This window comes from Chiloscyllium plagiosum, unplaced genomic scaffold (genome assembly GCF_037043375.1).
Source record: "Chiloscyllium plagiosum isolate Xiang-an unplaced genomic scaffold, Cpla_swu_hap1 HiC_scaffold_46, whole genome shotgun sequence".
Classification (NCBI taxonomy): domain Eukaryota; kingdom Metazoa; phylum Chordata; class Chondrichthyes; order Orectolobiformes; family Hemiscylliidae; genus Chiloscyllium; species Chiloscyllium plagiosum.
In genome coordinates, this window is record NW_028270184.1 from 34,305,160 (window position 1) to 34,324,082 (window position 18,923).

Genomic DNA, 18,923 nt, shown 5'->3' on the forward strand with positions numbered 1-18,923 from the left:
GATCCTGGAGATGGAGGGATTTTCCAATGTGAAGAGGTGGAGTAGATTGACCTTGAACCCATTGGGGTTTTGGAGAATGGGAGAGAAATTGAACGAAACATCCAGGATTCGGAGGGACTTTGACAGAGTAGATGCCGTGAAGTTATAAACTAGAACAGTTCAGCAGAGTAATAGGCCCTTCGGCCCACCATGGCTGTGCTGACCATGATGCTATTCTAAACTAATCCCATCTGCCTGTACATGGTCCATATCCCTCTATTCTCTGTCTGTTCATGTTTCTGTCTAAATGCCACTTCAAAACTTTGCTCTCGTTGCCACTTCTCCCACCTCATGAGCAGCTCCCACCCTCTCGGTAAAGAAAACTAGCTTCATTCATCTCACTTAAAACTTCTCACGCTCACCTTAAACCCAGGCGCCCTCATCTTTAATATTTCTACATTGGAAGAAGGATTCCAACCATCCACACTATTCACACCTTTCCCAATTCTATGTACCTGTACCCAGTCACTTCTCAGTCTCTGATGTTCTCGCAAAACAATCCAACTGCGTCCAACCTCCTTACAGTTAACACATTCTCATCCAGGCAACATTCTGCCAACCCTCTCTTGCAACCTCCCCAAATCTCCACACCATTTCTGTAGTGTGGCGATGAGAACGACACGCAACATTCCAAACACGGCCGAAGGAAGTTTCATTCAGCCGCATCATGACATGCAAACGTCTGTACTCAATACTGTGTCCAATGAAGGTAAGCATACCATACTCCCCCTTTGATTTGCATCCAAGGTCATCTGTTTATCAATATTTCCAATTAGTCAATTAGTGCACTTCTCTCTTCCATTTGACTTCATAAATGCATCACTTCACACTTGTCCCGATGAAATTCGACTTGCGATTTCTCTGCACAGCGTTCCAGCTGATCTACATAGTGCTGCAACCTTTAGCACTCTTCCTCACTATCCACAATTCCCCTAACTATCTCTAATCATTACATGTCTTTCCAAATGTCGTCTGCAAAATACTAATCAAACTGATGACCTATTCATCTGAATCACAGATATAAATGACACACAGACATCGCAGCACTGATCCTTGTGAAACAGCATTGGCCACAGACGACCAATCAGAAATTGACCACTCCACATGCCTCTGTCTACTGTCACCAAGAAAATATTGTATCCAACTTAACAACGAGCATGGATTGTGATTTGATCTTCCAGATCCCCCTTGCCAGTTGGAAGCTCTCTATTCAACATGACTCTATATTTTGATTCCCAGATTAAATTGGCTGTCTCACTAATGCACTGACTGCATCCTTTCTTCACAACAAAATCCTTGTTTGGTTTTTTTGCTGATCCTGCCTGAAACCCTACAACCCCTCAATAATCACATTGCTGTCATGATCATTCTGCAGCCACCCCTCCACAATAACATTTCGATCATATCTGTTCTCTTCAGTTAATGCTATAATTCCATTTGCCTTGTTGCAAATGCATGGCGCGTGTCACCGAGTGAGGGCCTTTGAGGGATGGATAGAGGTCACAGAGTGGGAGAGATGTTTGGGGGCGCGACAATGTTGCAGGGTTAAACATAGTTACAGTTGCTACAGAATGTTCGCAGGAGAAAACATTTTATTGTTTGGAGGAAGTTAGAGAGATAAAGCATCTTTGATTAGACTTCAGAGAAAGGGATGTGTGTAGGGCTGTGGATCGTTACATGAGAACATCACAGTGATAGGGAGGGTGGTATGGACTGGTGAGTATTACAGGGAAAGGGAGGGTGGTATGGGCTGGAGAATGTTGCAAGCACATAGAAGATGAAATAGACTGGAGAATGTTGCAGGGAGATGGATGAAGTTGTAGACTGGATAAAGTTAGAAGGAGAGATGATTTTATGCACTGGCAGGCATGTCAGAGAGAGTGAGTGGTGTGCATGCTAACAGGGATAGGGAAGCTTGTAGAGACTGGAGGAGAGAGTCATAGAGAGGCTTGTGAGAGACCATATTCATTTATGAGCATCGGATGTGCTACAGTGAACACAGACTTTTGCAGATATAAACGAGGGTACAATGGACACAAAGCAGTCACACCTATACATAGGTATACAGGAACTGAAGGAATTGAAGGAATTGAAGAGATTACACAGACTGGGAGTGTTGTATGCAGTGGAGTAGATTAAGCTGATAGGGATGGTTTTAGAGACTCAACAACGTTAGGAAATAGTGGGGGTTGCAATGGTGAGAGCAGGTTTCAGCACGGTGGAGGATACAGACCTGAAGGAGCTTTCACAGATAGCGATGGCTTTCGAGTCTGGTGGGGTCTGCGCAGCACAGGGAATTGTAGTGGCTGGAGGCATTTACACAGATAGGGAGAGTATTAGTGGTCGGCAGAATTCACACAAACGGGTCTGCAGGACAGGACAGAAATCAGAAGGGTTGTATCAACTTGATGGTGCACACAGGCAGGAGAGGTTATGTGGATTGGAGCAGCTCATCATGACAGAGAGACGCATGGAGACTGGAGATGTTGCAGAAAGATTACTATGTTTAATTCTATAGAACTCCACATAAGTCTGTCCTGGTTCTTTCTTTATGTTTCTGAACAGCTGTCGTTACGCTTCTGGTACTAATCCATAAACACTTAAAATAGCCTGTTCAACATGTGTGTAATCTCCTGGCCACTCATGAGACAGCGCTGCAAATACCTCACTGGCTCTGCCTAACCGCTTAGACTGAACTAGCTTTACCCACAAGACCTCAGGCCACTCTATCTGTCTCTCCAATTTTTCAAATGAAGTACAGAGGTCCTTGAAAGTAGTCACAGGTCGAAAGGATAGCAAAGAATGCACTTGGTATGCATTCCATTATTGTTCAGTGTATTGAGCACAGGAGTTGGGAGGTCATGTTGCGGCTGTACAGGACATGGTTAGGACACTTTTGGAATACCGTGTGCAATTCTGGTCTCCTTCCTATCCGAAGGATGTTGTGAAACTTGAAGGGTTCAGAAATGATTTACAAGGATGTTGCCAAGGTTGGAGGATTTGAGCTATAGGGAGAGGCTGAACAGGCTGGGGCTGTATTCCCTGCAGCATCGGAAGCTGAGGGGAGACCTCACAGACGTTTACAAAATTATGAGGGGCTTGGATAGGATAAATAGACAAAGTGTTTTCCCTGGGGTCGGTGAGTCCAGAACTATAAGGCATAGCTTTAGGTTGAGAGGGGAAAGACATAAAAGAGAGATCAGGAGCAAATATTTCACAGAGAGGGTGGCACGCGCTTGGAATGAACTGCCAGAAGAAGTGGAGGAGGCTGGGACAATTGCAACAGTTGAAAGGCATCTGGATGGGTATATGAATAGGAAGGGTTTTGAGGGAGATGGGCCAGGTTCCGGTTGGTGCGACTGGATTGGCATGGACAAGTTGGAAGGGTTTGTTTCCATGTTGTACATCTCTATGATTCCCTGACTCTAATTGCTGAAGTTTCAAATCACTGCAGGCAGTCAGTGATCGAGATAGAATTGTAAGGTCCTTTGGGGGGTTACACAGTTCGGGAGGATTGAAGGGTCTTGTTGATATTGTATGTGGAAGTAGGGTTGTCGGGACTGAAGGTGGGAATAGAAAGAGAGAGAAATGCAGGGGATTACTGAGATCTGGAGGCTCGTGGTCTGTGGTGGAAGTTCTACGTAGAGGGATGTTTTGTGGAACTGCAGGACCTTGGAGAGATAGGCATATTTGAAGGGGACTGGAGGGGTTTACAGATGCATGGAGAAATGTAGTGACTGGAGCATACAGAGTGGTGAGGGCTGTAGGAGATGCAATAATTTAGAAGGACTGTAGAAGCTGGAGGCGTTCACATGACAAGGAGAATTGTAAGAATGTGGGGAGTTTACAGAGGTAGGGAGGTGGGGGCATTCTAAGTAATTAGTGGTTTGGAGCACTGTCCAGACTGGGGGAAGTTTCAGAATGATGGAGGGATAGAGCAAAAGGAAGCAGTTGCAGAAAATCGAGGAACATAAACATGTCACTTCGGTGCTGTGCCACTGAGGGTCATCAGGAGGACAGTTGTCCTCATTAAAATGTACAGATCCTCAGGGGAATGGACAGGGTGGATGCTGAAAGGATTGTTCCTTCAACTTATGGGAGAGAGACAATCAAGCAGACTCTGTTTGGCAAAGGTGGAGAAGGGGGAATTGTCTTTTTCTTCCAATGGCCCAAACCTACTGCAGGTTTGTTCCCACACAGCTCAAAGGAATGCAATGCGATAACATTGGTAATTTAGGATTGCAGGAGATACGAGACCAAGGCCAGGTTGGAAGGACTGGAGGGAATGAGAGAGAAGGGAGATGTTCAACAGCTGGAAGGGTTTACAGGGAGCGGACACTATCAGGACTAGAGAACATGACACGCTCACTCATGAGAGGGAGATAACGAAATAGCACAAGGTCAAACACAGGAGGAGGATTCCAAACTCCATACCTGTTATCTAGTCAGGGAGCTGCTGTCACCCAGTCTGGTGCCAAGCCCCACATACAAATAGAGTCTAGGTGAGAGTAGTGCTGGAAAAGCACAGCAGGTCAGGCAGCATCCGAGGAGCGGGAACATCGACATCGGGCAAAACGTCGATTTTCCCGTTCCTCGGATACTGCCTGACCTGCTATGCTTTTCCAGCACCACTCTAATCTAGACTCTGATCTGCAACTGTAATTCTCAATTTTGCCACAAACAAACAGCATGAGGTTTCCCAGCTGCTGGTGCTCAGGGCCCAGTGCACTCACCCCTGAACCAGGGGTGAGGTATTTACACAGTTACACATTCGCTAGAAACACTGTGTCCGAGCCGACATAAACTGGTAAATTCACACTCTACCAGGCAAAGACCATCTGCACTCAGATTCCCTGGTGATACAACCCTCTGAGTGACAGTCTGCAGAGAACAACAGAATCCACAAATTCCCATTGCATGGGTCAGGGTCAATGATAAAAGTTTCATTCTTTCAAAAATGACAACTCCTCAATTCCTGCATCTCACACAACTGTCATTTAAAAATATTAAAATAAAGAACATTCTAAACGAAGGTTTTGATGAGGTGAGCTGTGGTGAGTCCTGTGGATCTGGATGTTACCAGATACATTGAGAGCACTTTCTACCAGAGCGTGACCAGGTCAACCTCAGGCACACAGAGAGAATGGGCAAATAGGTTCACATCTGAACTCACATCTCCCAGCCAGGGACCCTGAAACTGTGCACAGTCATTCCGGTAAAGATCTCTAGAAACAGGATATCAGAATCAGAAGACTGGAGGTTGACTATCGTGTTGCTATTATTTAAGGAAGGCATTAATGAAAAGCCAGGGAACTATCGACTAGTGAGCCTGACGTCGGTGGGCACGTTGTTGGAGGGATTTGTGAGGGATAGGATGTACATGCATGAGTCAGGATCAAGGAAATGCAAGGACTGATTAGGGATCGTCAACATTGCTTTGAGAGTGGGAAATCATGTCTCACAAAATTTATTGAGGTTTTTGAAGAAATAACATAGAGGATTGATGAGGGCAGAGCGTTGGATGTGATCTATATGGACTTCAGTAAGGCGTACAACAAAGTTCCCTATTGGAGACTGATTCGCAAGGTTAGATCTCACAGAATACAGGGAGAACCAGCCAATTGGTACAAAACTGGCTCAAAGGTAGAAGACAAAGAGTGTGTTGGAGGGTTGGTTTTCAAACTGTCGGCCTATGACCAGTGGAGTGCCACAAGGATCAGTGCTGGGTCCAATATTTTGCATTATTTACATAAATGATTTGGATGTGAGCATAAGAGGTATACTTAGTAGGTTTGCAGATGACAACAACATTGGAGGTGTAGTGGCCAGCGAAAGAGGTTACTTCCAATTACAATGGAATCTTGATCAGATGGGCCAATGGGCTGAGAAATGGCAGATTGAGATTAATTCAGATATATGCGAGGTGCTGCATTTTGCCAAAGCAAATCTTTGCTGGACTTATACACCTAATAATAAGGTCTGACTGAGTGTTGCTGAACATAGAGATATTGGAGAGCAGGTTCATTGCTCCTTGAAAGCAGAGTCGCAGATAGGTAGGATAGGGAAGGAGGCATTTGGTATGCTTTCTTTTATTGTTCAGACTATTGAGTACAGGAGTTGGGAGGTCATGTTATGGCTGTACAGGACATTGGTTAGGTCACTTTTGGAATATTGTGTGCAATTCTGGTCACCTTCCTATCGGAAAGATGTTGTGAAACTTGAAAGGGTTCAGAAAAGATTTATAAGGATGTTGCCAGGGTTGGAGGGTTTGAGCTAAAGAGAGAAGTTGAATAGACTGGGGCTGTTTTCCCTGGAGCAGCGAAGGCTGAGGGGTGACCTTACAGAGGATTATAAAATCATGAGGGGAGGAGAAAGAGACAAAGTCTTTACCCTCGGGTGTGGGAGTCCATAACTGGAGGACATAGGTTTATGGTTAGAGGGGAAGATATAAGAGACTTAAGGGGCAATTGTTTTCATGCAGAGGGTGGTACATGTATGGACTGAGCTGCCAGAGGAAGTAGTGAAGGCTGATACAAAGACATCTGGATGGGTATATGAATAGGAAGGGTTTGCAAGAATATGGGCCAGATGCTGGTAGGTGGGACTAGATTGGGTTGGGATATCTGGTCGGCATGGACAGGTTGGACAGAAGGGCCTGTTTCCATGCTGTAAATCTCTTTGACTCTAAGAAAGGCTGAATGGTGCAATCAGCAATGATCTGTGGTTCAAATCATAACATCCTTCATGTTCCACAACCCATACTTGGTTCCATCCTGCAGGTTCTATGAGTCCCAGTCCCTCTAACCTCCTGCAGGAACCACGTCCCTTCCTACATTAGCACCATCCTCCAGGTTCTGCAGCCGTTCCTACCTCTGTAACATGGCCCGGGCTCTACAACCCTTCCCTCCTCTGCAATGTTCCCCATAAGGGCAGTGGAGGCCAGTGGCATTTACAAGAGTTAAGGAGGGATATTGGGACTGGAGGATTCAAAGTTTGTGAGAAGATTTGTAGCTCGGGTGCTCGTTGCTGTGGTTCTGTTCACCGAGCTGGAGGTTTTTGTTGCAAACGTTTCGTCCCCTGTCTAGGTGACATCCTCAGTGCTTGGGAGCCTCCTGTGAAGCGCTTCTGTGGTGTTTCCTCCGGCATTTATAATGGCCTGTCCCTGCCGCTTCCGGGACTGGAGGATTTTGCAGGCATTAGAAATATAGGGACTTGAGGAGATTTCAGTTTATGAATGTTGTAGCGACTGTAGGAAGTTACAAAGATTGGGATGATTTCAGATTGGAGGATTCTGCAGAAAAACTTTACATGGTTAAAGGCAGGATTCTTAGCAGTGTACACAAACAGAGGGGTCCTGTGTCCCTGAAGTTTCCACCCAATTTGAGAAGATGTTAAGAATGCGTATGGTGTGTTGGGTTTCATTAGCAGATATGGCTAAGACCCTAAACAAATTTTTCACTCCAGAACTTACTGTGGACAAAGACTGGGGAAGTCAGGGAACAAGAGTAATACGTTAGACCACAATTGGAGTTCTCTGCAATTCCAGTCTCCCTGCTCTAAGAAGGATGTTGTGAAACTTGAAAGGGCTCAGAAAATATTTACAAGATGTTACCAGGGTTGTTGCTGAATAAGCTGGAGTTATTTTCCCTGGAGCATCAGAGGCCTAAAAGAAGTTTATATAAACATGAGGGGCATGGATTGGGTCAACATTCAAGGTCTTTTCCCAGGGGTTGGGAAGTCCAAAACTAGAGGACGTAGGTTTAAGTTTAGAGGGGAAAGGTTTAAAAAGGGACCGAAGGGACAGCCTTTACATGCATATGGTGATGTGTGTATGGAATGAGCTGAGAGAAAAAGTAACGGAGATTGATACAATTACAACATTTAAAGGGTATCTAAATGGGTATATGAGTAAGGGTTCAGAGGTACATGGGCCAAATGCTGGTAAATAGGATGAATTTGTTTAAATCTTCTGGTCAGCATGGATGATTTGGACTGAAGGCTCTGTTTCCATGCTGTACATCTCTATGACTTGAAAAGAGTGCATGTTATAGAAGAGGTGATGTTTGTGGTTTTAAAACACAAAGGTATGGAAAGCCCCAGGACCCGATTAAATGTATCACAGGACATTGTGGAATGCTAGGGAAGAAATTGAGGAGCTACTAGCAAGGGTATTTGGACCATTGACAGCCATGTGTGATGGGCTGGAAGGCTGGAGGGTGGCATAGTGGGCAGTGAAGGAGGTTTTCTAATGTTACAAAGGGATCTTGATGATGTGGGTGAATGGGCTGAAAAACTGTAGATAGTATTCAATCTGAATAAATGCGAGGTAATGCATTTGGTAAAACAAACAAGGATAGAGCTTATACAATTAATGTTCGGGTCTCGGTTAGTGTTTTAGAGCAGAGGGACCTCTGGGTTCAGGTACAAAATTCTTGGAGCTTGCATCAAAGGATGGATAAGACAGTGCTTGGCATGCCTGACTATTGCTCAGTCCATTGAGTGGAGGATTTGGGATGTCATTATGATATTGTAAAGACATTGGTGAGGACTCTTCTGCAATACTCTGTCCAGTTCTGGTTGCCCAGTTATAGGGAGGATATTATTGATCTGAAGGGCGTTCAGAAGAAACTTACCAAGACCTTGCTGGGTATGAAATGCTCGAGTTCTGAAAAATGGCTGGATACGCAGAGTTTTTTTTTTCAGTGGAGCCTGGAGGTTGAGAGGTGACCTTACAGAAGTTTAAGAAAAAAAGTTGGGATATAGATAGAGTTAACGGTCATTGCCTTTTCCTTAGGATGAGGGAGTCAAAGTGGAAGGGCCACATTTTTAAGGTTAGAAGAGAGAGATGTTAAAGAAAAAGGATATAAGGGGCAAATTGTTACACAGAGGATGGTTTAGGTATGGAATGAACTTCCTGAGGTAGAGGTCAGTACAATTACAATGTTAAAAAGACATTTAGTTAAGTACATGGATAGGAAAGGGTTTGGAGGGATATAGGCAGCAACAGGCAGCTGGGATGAGTTTAGTTTGAGATTATGGTTGGTATCAACTGAAGGGTCAGTTTCCATGCTGTACAGCTCTGACAACAACATGGTTTTGTTCCATTATTTAAGAAAGACTGCGATGGAAAGCCAGGGAACTAAAGACCAATTAGCCCGATGTCAGTGGTGGGTAAGTTGTGGAAGTGATTCTGCCAGACAGGAGTCACATGCATTTGGAAAGGCAAGGATCGATGAAAGATCGTCAACAGGGCTTTGTGCCGACAAAGTCAGGGCTCACTAACTTGATTGTTATTGTTGAAGTGTTGACTGTACATTGTCTACACTAATGTCAGCAGGACCTTTAACGGGATTTAGCATGATATCCTGGTTTATAAGATTAGATCATATGTGATTAGGGGGAGCTAGCCAACTGGATACAAAATTGGCTTGACAGTAAGAGACAGAGGGTGGTGGAAGAGGATTGTTATTCAGACTGGAGGCCTGTGACCAGCGGCGTGCTATAAGGATCGGTGCTGGGTCTACTGGTGTGCATCATCGACAAACGACTTGGTTGAGAATATCAGAGTCATCGTTAGCAATTTTGTGGATGATCAATTTAATAGCGTAGTGGGCAGTGAATACGGTTATCAAAGGGGATCTCGACCAACTGGGCCAGTGGGCCAAGGCATGAAAGATGGATTTTAATTCAGGTGTTGAGTTTTGGACTAACACAGTTAATGGTACAGCCCTGGGTAGTGTTGTCGAACAGAGGCAGACCAAGGGGTGCAGTTACATTGTTCTTTGGAAGTGGCATCATAGGTGGACAGGGTGGGGAAAGCGGCATTTGGCACACTTGCCGTCATTGGCCAGCTCTTTGATATATGAGTTGGAGATATTTGTAACATTGTCTTCAATATTTCCCTTGGACAGAGGAGGCTTATAAGGGGTGACCTTATACAGGTTTTTAAAACCATGCGGGGAGTAAGAATGGTGAATAGCCAATGGTAAGTGAGTCCAAAACTAGAGGGTATAAACGGGAGGTGAGAGAGCAAAGATTTAAAAAGGGAGCTGAGCGGCAACATTATACACAGAGGATGGTGCACAGACAGAACGGACTGCCAGGGCCACATGGAGGAACAAGAACAATTACAACATAGAAACGAAATTTAGGGAGGTACATGGAGAGGAGAAGTTTTGAAGGGATATGGGGCAAACAGAGGCAAATGCAACTCGTTCAGTTTTGGAAACCTGGTCAGCACTGATGACTTGGACTGAAGGTTCTGTTTTCATACTGTATGACCCTGTACCCAGTTAAAGAGGATGAGAATAGTGAGATAAGGCATGTTGTAGACATTGAAGCAAGCTGTAGCCATAGGGATGGTAGTCTGGAATGCAGTACATTTCAAATATGCAGAGGGCCTATATGGAAAAGAGGTTGTTACAGATATAGGAACTGTCATAGGAGTTAAAAATTATTGAAGACACTGAACCACAAGACATACCATAGGTACAGTGTTGGAGGGAGAACACAGAACAGAAAGATCCCAGGCAGCATTCCCACCCTCTCGTGGGAGGCCTGCTTTCCCCTTTGTTGTACTGATGTTCACTAAGAGAGCACAGGCCTGGATTAATAACTGTGAACTCTCTATGTTGTCTCAGTACAACGTAAGTTAAAGTAGACGTGGTGATTGAGCTAGAGGTGTGTCTGTACTGTGCTCCCCCTCCAGCACTGTATCTCTGTCATGTCTTGTTAGCCAATGTTTGGATCTCTCTCATTGCTCTCTGCTCTGTGCACTGTGAGTGATCTTACCTCACTGCAGGATTTATTGAAGGCTCCAGATTTCCCTGCCCTTTGTCTCTCTGGCTGAACAACCATCTTCAATGTGGTGATGGACGAGACACCCAGTAGTTGGGAAGTCTACTGAGTCAAGACCTCCCTGAGTACCTACAGGAGACAGACAAATAGACAGAATGGAAAATTACACTGATGTAGTGAAGGTTATACATGTAGAATGGCACTGAGTCCCACAGAGGTCTGGAAAATCCCAGTCTCCATTCCTGGCCTGTGCTGTCACGTCTCTCTGGAGTGGAGAATTCTGTTGGCTCAGGATCTGGAGAAGCTGCATGAGCGAGAGACACTTACAGATGCAGCAATGAGACCCACACAGTTAGGGATACGACATGGAGAGAGTCTGAGTGATATCACCAGAGTGCTGGAAGGTATCAGGATCAAACAATTGTGACAAAAGAATAGGTTTAGCTTCATGATGCACTGCTATAACTGGTCAAGGAGTGAGCAACCTGTGAGCAGGCGAAGTGATGGCCTAGTGGTATTATTGCTAGAGCATGTATCCAAAACCTCAGCTAATGTTCAGGGGAAACAGGTTTGAATCCCACCGTATGAATGGCAGAAATTGAAATCAATAAATTCAAATATTATATTTAACATTCCCTAAATATGTATGAGACCATTGCGGATGTACAAAAAAACCCAAACACTTGTCCTTTCGAGAACGACTTGCCAATCCTCACGTGGTCTGCACGACATACCCACACCAAAGTGTTTTAAAAATCCAAATAGAAAAGGTGTCGCAAGGGAACAGCATAGGGATGTGGCTGAAGACCAGCAGAAAGGAACAGGATGGGCTAAGGTTTAACTAAAACTCTACCATAGCAATTTGTTTTCTGATAGGAAATTGTGGGAAAGAGTACAGAACTTTTTTTTCCGCATAGACAAAGTCTCTTCAATAAGGTAGCTGGATTTGTGACACAGGTGAAAGAGATTTAGACACCAGAGAGATGTGATTACAGGGTGAACAAATATTCAAGGATTCACAACCTTGTGGAAATTCAGGCAAAATGGACGACGCTAACAATGATGGGTAACAAAGGCATTAGATAGAAAGCGGGGGGGGGGGGGGGGGGGAGGGGGGTTCCTTAAATATGAACAGGCAAACAATGGTCACAAAATATCCTTAGCAGATAATGTTAAGGATAAGGCACAAGATATTTAATAAGTACAGTTAGAGTAAGAGGATCCCCAACTAAGCAGTGGGGCCTGTTAGAAACCAAACGGACAATCAGTGCATGGAGCCAGAGGAAGCAGGTGACGTCTTCAATGAATACTTCCCATCTGTATTCACACAGGAGAAATACATTGTAGCCGGGGATTTCAGTCGGAATGGTGAGGTTCTGGAACATATTAAGATCAATGAGAAGGAGGTGTTAAATGGATTCACAGGCAAAAAAGTGGAGCAATTCTCAGTAACAATAAAGTATATCCCAGGCTGTAATGGGACGGAAGGGAGCAGATTGCTTGGGCCCTGGTGGATATATTTAATACTTTTCTGGCCACAGGTGAAGTGCCGAATGACTGGACGATAGCTAATGTGGTTCCTTTCTTCAAGAGCAGCAGGGATAGGCCAGGTAATTACATAGCAGATAGTCTAACAGCATTGGGAAGGAAATTATTGGAAACAATTCTGAGGGACACAATGAATCAATATTCGAAATGACAGGAAAACATTCGGGATTGTCTGTATGGATTTGGTGAGGACTGTCCTCTGATATTGATGAGGGCAGTGCAGATGATGTGGTTTACATGAAACGAGAAGGTATCATTAGTAGGTTTGCAGATGACATGAAAGGTGAAGGTGTTGCCCACAGTGAGGAGCACGGTCTCAGGCTGCAGTCTGATATCGAACAGATGATAAACTGAGCAGAGTAATGGCAGATGGAGTTTACTTCTGATCACTGTTGGAAGTCTAATAAGTAAATGATATCCATCATGAATTGTAGGTCCTCCTGGAGTACTGAGGAACACAGGGACCTTGTTGGACAAGTCCCTGGATGTCTGAAGGTGTCAGCACAAGTAGACAGGTGGGGAAGACACCTGAACTGGGACCAGGAGGGGAACCCATATCCTGGTGGGGAGAGTTGCTGGAGCTGCTTGAGAGGATTTAAACTCGTCTGGCAGGGCTGTGTGACCCATAACAATCGTAAGGACAGAAAGAAATTTGAGGCTGGTACAGATGTTCAAGAGAGGAATATAAATAGACAAGGCAGGCAAGAACATAGCAGACAGTGAAGGAAAACTGGTGGATTAAACTGCATTTATTTCAATGCAAAGGGCCGGACAGATAAGGCAGATGAACCCAGAGCATGGATGGGAACATGGGACTGGGATGTTGTAGGTATTACAGAAACACAGCTGAGGGAGTGACAGGACCAGCAGCTCAATGTTCCAGGGGACAGATGCTACAGGAAGGATAGAACAGGAGGCAAAACAGGAGGAGAGCTGGTTTTGATTGGGGGAAACATCCCAGCAGTACCTAGAGAGAGTATTCATGCAGGATCGCCCAGTTAAGCGATATTGGTGGAACTGAGAAATAGAAATTGGTCATCAGTTTGCTACGTTCGTACTACAGCAATAGGCAATGGGAGATGAAGGAGCAAATGTGTCAGGAAATCTCAGATACCTGTTGGAATAATAAAGTTGTTAGGGTAGGGGATCTTAACCTTTCCAAACCTGGACTGGGATTGCTACTGAGTTAAGCATTTGGATGGAAGGAATTTGTTTCGTGTGTTCCGAAAATTCCCAGTCATTATGTAAATGGCCCAAGTGGAGAATGAGGCTAAACCTGACCTCCCCTTGGGGAATAAGGTGGGGAACGGGACTGAGGTGTTAGTGGGGGAGCACTTTGGAAAGTCACCACAATTGTATTAGCTTGAAAATAGCGATGGAAAAGGACAGGCCTGGTCCACAAGTTAAAGTTATTCACTGGAGCAAGATAGTATTAGACATGAATTTTTAAAGTAGATCTGGGGAGTCTATTTGCAGATAGGGGGAAGTCTGGCAAGTAGGAATATTTTAAAACCGAGATAAAAGGAGCATTCAGCGTCAGCGTGTTCCTGTTAGTGTGCAGCTCAATTCTGACTGAATTAGGAAACACTGGCTGAGTTTCAAGGCTCTGGTCAAGACAAAAGGGGGCACATGTCAGATATAACTGGATGACTCAAGGGAATCCCTTCAGGAGCATCGGGGCTGTAGAAATACACTTTGGATGGAAATCAGGAATGTAAAAAGGGGACACGAGATAGATTTGGCAGCGAAAGTTAAGGAGAATTGAAAGAGAAAGAGAAAGAGCAAAAGAAGAGCAAGGGACAAAACCGGTATCCTTAATGATCAATGAAGCCAATTCATTGTTTGAAACGATAAGATCCTAAACAAATATTTCACTTTGAATCTTACTGTGGATAAAGACTGGGGCACTCAGGGAACTAAACAGTGTTTGGCCTGACTACTGTTGGAGTACTGTGTGCAATTCTGGTCTCAATGCCATCGGAAGGATGTCGTGGAACATGAAAGAGTTCAGAAAAATGAACAAGGATGTTGCCACGGTTGGAAGGTTTGTGCTACAGGGAAATGCTGAATAAGCTGGGGCTGAATTCACTTGAATATGGGAAGCTGAGAAGTTAACTGATAAAGGTGTTTAAAATTATGATGACGATTGATAGGGTCAATAGACAAGGTCTTTTCCCCAGGCTGGGGGTTTCCCAACCGACAAGACACAGCTTTAAAGTGCGAGGGGAACTTTTTAAAGGGACCTAAATGACAATTGGTTCCTGCAGAGTGTATGGAATAAGCTGCCAGAGGAAATAGTGGAGGCTATTAGAAATACATTTAAAAGGCATGAGGATGGGTGTATGAACAGGAAGGATTTAGAGGGATATTGGCAAAATTGTGGCAAATGTGACTAGAAACGTAATGCAGGAGTTGGTCCGAAGGGCCTGTTTCCGTGCTGTACATCTCTATGACTCAATGTCTTGAAATGAGTCCACATTATAGAAAAGGTGGTGCTGGAGGTTTTAAAACACAAATGTAGATAAATCTCCAGGACCTGATCAAATGTATCTCAGGACATTGGGGGAAGCTGGTGAAGAAATTGTAGGACCCCCAGCAGAGATATTTCTACCATAGAGAGCTATGTGTGATAGGCTGTTAGACTGGAGGGTGGCATTGTGGACAGTGAAGAAGGTTTTCTGAGATTACAAAGGGATCCTGATGAAATGTGTGAATGGCTGAAAAACTGTCGATGGAGTTCAATCTGAATAAATGCGAGATAATGCATTTGGTACAACAAACACGGGCAGGACTTATACAATTAATGGTAGGACCTTCGATAGTGTTGTAGAACTCGGGGTTCACGACGTAATTATTTGAAGTATGCAACACGGAGAGTCAGGATGGTAAAACAAAAACTTGCTTTCCACACTTGCTTTCATTGCTCAATCCTTTGGATATAGGAGTGGGGAAGTCGCATTGAGATTATACAGGCCATTGGTGAGTCCTCTTCTGGAATACTGTGTCCAGTTCGGGTCACCCAGTTATAGGAAGGATATTATTAAGCTGGAAAGGGTTGGGAGGAGATTTACTGGGATGTGGCTGGGTATGGAGGGTTTCAGTTATAAAGAAAGACTGGATAGGTTGGTATTTTTTTCATTGAAACCTGCATGTTGACAGATGACCTTATAGAAGTTTATAAAATAATGTGGGGGATAGATAGAGTTAATGGGAGTTGTCTTTTCCCATGGACAGGGGAGTTTCAAGACAAGGCACTAAGTTTTAAGTTTAGAGGAGAGACATTTACAAAAAAAGTACATGGGGGCACATTGTCACACAGAGGTGGGATGCATGTGAAATGAACTTCCCAAGGAAGGGGTGAATGTGGGGACAATTACAATATTTAAAAGACATTTGGATTAGTACAGGAATAGGAAAGGTTTGAAGGGATATGCTCCAGGAACAGGCAGGTGGGATGAGATCCGTTTTGAGTATGGTTAGCGTTAACCGAACAGTGCGGTCTGACTCTCTGACTATGATTATAATATTGTCTCAATAATTAAGAAACGCTGCAAGAGAAAGCCAGGGAACTACAGACTGATAAGCCAGACATCAGGGTGGGTCAGTTGTTGGAGGTCATTCTGAGAGGTAGGCCTTACATGCATTTGGAAAGATAAAGCCTGATTACGGACAGCCAGCATAGCTTTGTGCATGGGAAAACATGTCTCACAAACTTAACTGGAGTTTGCTGAAGATGTTACCAAGAAGATAGACGAAGGCAGAGCAACAGACGTTGTGTCTGGCTTCAGCAAACCCTTGGTCAGGGTGTAGCATGATACATTAGTTAGTAGGGGCAGATCACAAGGGGTCAGGGAGAGCTAGCCAGCAATGGGATATAGAATGGGATGACAGTGGGAGACAGAGGGTGGTGGTAGAGGGTTGTTGTTTCGACTGGAGGCCTCTGACCAGCGGTGTGCTGTAAGGATTTGTGCTGGGACCACTATTGTGCATCATTTACATAAACCTTTTGAGTGAAAATATAGGAATCCCTGTTATAATGTTTGTGGATACCAAGATTAGTGGAAGAGTGGGCAGGGAATATAGTCATCGAAGTGGATGGTAATCAACTGGGCCAGTGGGTCAAGGAATGAAAGATGGAGTTTAATTCAGGTATTGAATTTAGTTCAGACAAACCAGGGAGGACTAATGCAGTTAATGGTCAGGCCCTGGGCAGTGTTGTCGAACAGAGAGAGAGAGACCAAGGGGTGCAGATACATTGTTCCTTGGAAGAGGCATCACAGGTTGGCAGGGTGGGGAAAGCGGCATTTGGCACACTTGTCTTCATTGGTCAGAGCACTGAATGCGAGTTGGAGATATTGGTAACATTGTCGTCAATATTTCTCCTGGGCAAAGGAGGCCACGGGGTGACCTTATAAAGGTTTATGAAACAATGTAGGGCCTAAGTAAGGTGAATTTCCAAGGGTAGGTGAGTCCAAAGCTGGAGGCATAAACGTGGGGTGAGAGAGCAAAGATTTAAAGAGGGAGCTGAGGGGCAACATTATCCACAGAGGATGGTGCATAGACGGAATGGACTGCCAGAGGAAATGGTGAAAACAAGTACAATTACAACATGGAAAAGACACTCGGGCAGGTACATGGAAAGGAGAAGATTTGAAGGGATATGGGCCAAACACAGGCAAACGCCACTCATTCCATTTCGGAAACCTCGGCCGAAAGGTCATGCCGCACAGAAACAGACCCTGTGTCTCCAGTTATTGGAGGAGGAAATTGTTGTAGAAACTGAAGCAAGTTACAGCGTTAAGGATGGTCATCTGGACTGGAGGTTTCAAGTATGTGAAGTAATTGAGAGGGAAGGAGATGACAGAGATAGGGACTGTTATAGGAGTTAGAGTGATTAAAGACACAGTTCCACAAGACAAAGCCATAGTTACAGTGTTGGAGAGGGAATAGGGAACGGAAAGATCCCAGGAAGCATTACCACCCTCTCGTGGGAGGCCTGCTTTCCCCTCTGTTGTCCTGATGCTCATCAAAACAGCACACGCCAGGATTGAAAACTGAAAACTCCCGATGCTGTCCCAATACAATAAAACTTAATGTAAAGGTGGTGGCTGAGCCTAGGGTGTGTCTGTACTGTGCTCCTCTCCAGCACTATAGCTATGTCATGTCTTTTTAGCTGATGTTTGGAACCCTCTCATTGCTCTCTGCTCTGTGCACTGTGAATGATCTTACCTGGCGGCAGGATTTATTGAAGGCTCCTGACCTCTCTGACCTTTGTCTCTCTGGCTGACCAACCATCTTCCCAACCAGCAGTTGGCAAGTCTATTCAGTCAGTAACTCCCTGAGTACCTGTAGAAAACACAGAAATAGGCAGAATGGGAAATTAGACTGATGCTGTGATAGTTATACATGTAGAATGGCACTGAGCCCCACAGAGATCCGGAAAATCCCAGTCTCCAATCCTGGCCTGTGCTGCCTCATCTCTCTGGAGTGGAGAGTTCTGTTGGCTCAGAATCTGGAGTAGCTGCAAGAGTAAGAGGCGCTAACAGAAGCAGCAATTAGATCCACACAGTGAGGGATACCACGTGGAGAGATACTGAGTCACATCACCAGAGTGCCGGGTCAAACAATTGTGCAGGAAGAAAGGGTTTTGATCCATATTGCATTGTGATGGGCAACCTGTGAGCAGGCGACGTGATGGCCTAGGGGCATGATTGTGAGACAATTTATCCAGAAACTCAGCAAATGTTCTCTGGACACAGGTTCAAATCCCACCATTGCAAATGATTGAATGTGAATTAAATGTTTCAAAAAAGATGTAATTAAAAACCTGTAAGTGAGTATTAAACAATTGCTGATGTTAAGAAAAATCCATCAGGTGCATTCCTGTCTTTAGTGAAGTAATCTAAGGTGGGACTGGGGTATCACAGGTATTACAGAAACAACAGCTGAGGGAGCGACAGGACAGGCAGCTCAATGTTCCAGGGGACAGATACTGCAGGAAGAACAAGGGGAGCCGAGAGAGGCGGAGAGCTGCTGGTTCTGATTGGGTGAAACATCCCAGCAGGACTGAGGGAGGATATTCCTTGGGGACCGCCCAGTGACGCTGTGCTCGTGGAATTCATCAATAACAATGGGTCTTCCCTTTCCTCTGATTGTTCTACAGACCCCGAGAGCCCCGCCCTCCTGCACCTTGACCTTCTCAAGATGGCGGCCCTCAGGCCCGCGCTCCCTCTTCCCTCAAACAAATGGCGGCCGTGACTCTGGGTCACTTCCCTGATCAGAGACCTCCTTACCCGGGCCTGAGGGTCTTTTTCGGGTTTTTATACCTCTATCCGGGATTTGTGAATCCTCTCCGCTCTTTTCTCCCAGCGAGGCTCCCACACACTGGCTCTGAGCGCCGCTCTCTGAAGCCGATCGCAACCGCTGCCGGAGAAAGCATCTCCATGTCTCTCACTCTCTCTGTCCTGATCAATGTGAAACTGCGCATGCTGTGCATAGAAACCAAACTGCGCGTGCGTCTGAGGTTATCAGTGAGTTTA